Here is a 5,000-nt window from a genome sequence, read left to right on the forward strand (position 1 = left end):
GTCACGTGACACGCCAGAATCAGACTGGAAGCTGCCAGCCGATGACAGGTCACGTGACACGCCAGAATCAGACTGGAAGCTGCCAGCCAATGACAGGTCACGTGACACGCCAGAATCAGACTGGAAGCTGCCAGCCAATGACAGGTCACGTGACACGCCAGACTCAAACTGGAAGCTGCCAGCCAATGACAGGTCACGTGACACGCCAGAATCAGACTGGAAGCTGCCAGCCAATGACAGGTCACGTGACACGCCAGAATCAGACTGGAAGCTGCCAGCCAATGACAGGTCACGTGACACGCCAGAATCAGACTGGAAGCTGCCAGCCGATGACAGGTCACGTGACACGCCAGACTCAAACTGGAAGCTGCCAGCCAATGACAGGTCACGTGACACGCCAGAATCAGACTGGAAGCTGCCAGCCAATGACAGGTCACGTGACACGCCAGAATCAGACTGGAAGCTGCCAGCCGATGACAGGTCACGTGACACGCCAGAATCAGACTGGAAGCTGCCAGCCGATGACAGGTCACGTGACACGCCAGAATCAGACTGGAAGCTGCCAGCCGATGACAGGTCACGTGACACGCCAGAATCAGACTGGAAACTGCCAGCCAATGACAGGTCACGTGACACGCCAGAATCAGACTGGAAGCTGCCAGCCAATGACAGGTCACGTGACACGCCAGAATCAGACTGGAAGCTGCCAGCCGATGACAGGTCACGTGACACGCCAGAATCAGACTGGAAGCTGCCAGCCGATGACAGGTCACGTGACACGCCAGAATCAGACTGGAAGCTGCCAGCCAATGACAGGTCACGTGACACGCCAGAATCAGACTGGAAGCTGCCAGCCAATGACAGGTCACGTGACACGCCAGAATCAGACTGGAAGCTGCCAGCCAATGACAGGTCACGTGACACGCCAGAATCAGACTGGAAGCTGCCAGCCAATGACAGGTCACGTGACACGCCAGAATCAGACTGGAAGCTGCCAGCCGATGACAGGTCACGTGACACGCCAGAATCAGACTGGAAGCTGCCAGCCGATGACAGGTCACGTGACACGCCAGAATCAGACTGGAAACTGCCAGCCAATGACAGGTCACGTGACACGCCAGAATCAGACTGGAAGCTGCCAGCCAATGACAGGTCACGTGACACGCCAGAATCAGACTGGAAGCTGCCAGCCGATGACAGGTCACGTGACACGCCAGAATCAGACTGGAAGCTGCCAGCCGATGACAGGTCACGTGACACGCCAGAATCAGACTGGAAACTGCCAGCCAATGACAGGTCACGTGACACGCCAGAATCAGACTGGAAGCTGCCAGCCAATGACAGGTCACGTGACACGCCAGAATCAGACTGGAAGCTGCCAGCCGATGACAGGTCACGTGACACGCCAGAATCAGACTGGAAGCTGCCAGCCGATGACAGGTCACGTGACACGCCAGAATCAGACTGGAAGCTGCCAGCCAATGACAGGTCACGTGACACGCCAGAATCAGACTGGAAGCTGCCAGCCAATGACAGGTCACGTGACACGCCAGAATCAGACTGGAAGCTGCCAGCCGATGACAGGTCACGTGACACGCCAGAATCAGACTGGAAGCTGCCAGCCAATGACAGGTCACGTGACACGCCAGAATCAGACTGGAAGCTGCCAGCCAATGACAGGTCACGTGACACGCCAGAATCAGACTGGAAGCTGCCAGCCAATGACAGGTCACGTGACACGCCAGAATCAGACTGGAAGCTGCCAGCCAATGACAGGTCACGTGACACGCCAGAATCAGACTGGAAGCTGCCAGCCGATGACAGGTCACGTGACACGCCAGAATCAGACTGGAAGCTGCCAGCCGATGACAGGTCACGTGACACGCCAGAATCAGACTGGAAACTGCCAGCCAATGACAGGTCACGTGACACGCCAGAATCAGACTGGAAGCTGCCAGCCAATGACAGGTCACGTGACACGCCAGAATCAGACTGGAAGCTGCCAGCCGATGACAGGTCACGTGACACGCCAGAATCAGACTGGAAGCTGCCAGCCGATGACAGGTCACGTGACACGCCAGAATCAGACTGGAAGCTGCCAGCCAATGACAGGTCACGTGACACGCCAGAATCAGACTGGAAGCTGCCAGCCAATGACAGGTCACGTGACACGCCAGACTCAAACTGGAAGCTGCCAGCCAATGACAGGTCACGTGACACGCCAGAATCAGACTGGAAGCTGCCAGCCAATGACAGGTCACGTGACACGCCAGAATCAGACTGGAAGCTGCCAGCCAATGACAGGTCACGTGACACGCCAGAATCAGACTGGAAGCTGCCAGCCGATGACAGGTCACGTGACACGCCAGAATCAGACTGGAAGCTGCCAGCCGATGACAGGTCACGTGACACGCCAGAATCAGACTGGAAGCTGCCAGCCAATGACAGGTCACGTGACACGCCAGAATCAGACTGGAAGCTGCCAGCCGATGACAGGTCACGTGACACGCCAGAATCAGACTGGAAGCTGCCAGCCGATGACAGGTCACGTGACACGCCAGAATCAGACTGGAAGCTGCCAGCCAATGACAGGTCACGTGACACGCCAGAATCAGACTGGAAGCTGCCAGCCGATGACAGGTCACGTGACACGCCAGAATCAGACTGGAAGCTGCCAGCCGATGACAGGTCACGTGACACGCCAGAATCAGACTGGAAGCTGCCAGCCGATGACAGGTCACGTGACACGCCAGAATCAGACTGGAAGCTGCCAGCCGATGACAGGTCACGTGACACGCCAGAATCAGACTGGAAGCTGCCAGCCGATGACAGGTCACGTGACACGCCAGAATCAGACTGGAAGCTGCCAGCCAATGACAGGTCACGTGACACGCCAGAATCAGACTGGAAGCTGCCAGCCGATGACAGGTCACGTGACACGCCAGAATCAGACTGGAAGCTGCCAGCCGATGACAGGTCACGTGACACGCCAGAATCAGACTGGAAGCTGCCAGCCGATGACAGGTCACGTGACACGCCAGAATCAGACTGGAAGCTGCCAGCCAATGACAGGTCACGTGACACGCCAGAATCAGACTGGAAGCTGCCAGCCAATGACAGGTCACGTGACACGCCAGAATCAGACTGGAAGCTGCCAGCCGATGACAGGTCACGTGACACGCCAGAATCAGACTGGAAGCTGCCAGCCGATGACAGGTCACGTGACACGCCAGAATCAGACTGGAAGCTGCCAGCCAATGACAGGTCACGTGACACGCCAGAATCAGACTGGAAGCTGCCAGCCGATGACAGGTCACGTGACACGCCAGAATCAGACTGGAAGCTGCCAGCCAATGACAGGTCACGTGACACGCCAGAATCAGACTGGAAGCTGCCAGCCGATGACAGGTCACGTGACACGCCAGAATCAGACTGGAAGCTGCCAGCCAATGACAGGTCACGTGACACGCCAGAATCAGACTGGAAGCTGCCAGCCGATGACAGGTCACGTGACACGCCAGAATCAGACTGGAAGCTGCCAGCCGATGACAGGTCACGTGACACGCCAGAATCAGACTGGAAGCTGCCAGCCAATGACAGGTCACGTGACACGCCAGAATCAGACTGGAAGCTGCCAGCCGATGACAGGTCACGTGACACGCCAGAATCAGACTGGAAGCTGCCAGCCGATGACAGGTCACGTGACACGCCAGAATCAGACTGGAAGCTGCCAGCCAATGACAGGTCACGTGACACGCCAGAATCAGACTGGAAGCTGCCAGCCGATGACAGGTCACGTGACACGCCAGAATCAGACTGGAAGCTGCCAGCCGATGACAGGTCACGTGACACGCCAGAATCAGACTGGAAGCTGCCAGCCGATGACAGGTCACGTGACACGCCAGAATCAGACTGGAAGCTGCCAGCCGATGACAGGTCACGTGACACGCCAGAATCAGACTGGAAGCTGCCAGCCGATGACAGGTCACGTGACACGCCAGAATCAGACTGGAAGCTGCCAGCCAATGACAGGTCACGTGACACGCCAGAATCAGACTGGAAGCTGCCAGCCGATGACAGGTCACGTGACACGCCAGAATCAGACTGGAAGCTGCCAGCCGATGACAGGTCACGTGACACGCCAGAATCAGACTGGAAGCTGCCAGCCGATGACAGGTCACGTGACACGCCAGAATCAGACTGGAAGCTGCCAGCCAATGACAGGTCACGTGACACGCCAGAATCAGACTGGAAGCTGCCAGCCAATGACAGGTCACGTGACACGCCAGAATCAGACTGGAAGCTGCCAGCCGATGACAGGTCACGTGACACGCCAGAATCAGACTGGAAGCTGCCAGCCGATGACAGGTCACGTGACACGCCAGAATCAGACTGGAAGCTGCCAGCCAATGACAGGTCACGTGACACGCCAGAATCAGACTGGAAGCTGCCAGCCGATGACAGGTCACGTGACACGCCAGAATCAGACTGGAAGCTGCCAGCCAATGACAGGTCACGTGACACGCCAGAATCAGACTGGAAGCTGCCAGCCGATGACAGGTCACGTGACACGCCAGAATCAGACTGGAAGCTGCCAGCCAATGACAGGTCACGTGACACGCCAGAATCAGACTGGAAGCTGCCAGCCGATGACAGGTCACGTGACACGCCAGTGGCGGCTCCTGCCAGCCAGCTGAAGATTGAACCCCTACCGGCTCCACAACACCCTCATCAGGAGGTCCTCCATCTCTCCCAGTCTCTGATGTCCCCGGAGTGAGTGAGTGAGTGAGTGAGTGAGTGTGTGTGTGTGTGTGTGTGTGCGTGAACTGTGGCTGCAGTTTCAGGACCCAGGTGTTCAGTTTGAACATAGTATCAAGATCCTCCTATTATCTTAAGTCTTGTTAGAAAACAAATATTCTTGGGAACATATGTTAATTCTTTTAACAAATACGTTTATGGAATAGAGCGCTCCTGCAGCTGGTGGATTAGAGCAACAAGTA

This window comes from Phoxinus phoxinus (assembly GCF_949152265.1).
Source record: "Phoxinus phoxinus genome assembly, chromosome: 18".
Taxonomy (NCBI): Eukaryota; Metazoa; Chordata; class Actinopteri; order Cypriniformes; family Leuciscidae; genus Phoxinus; species Phoxinus phoxinus.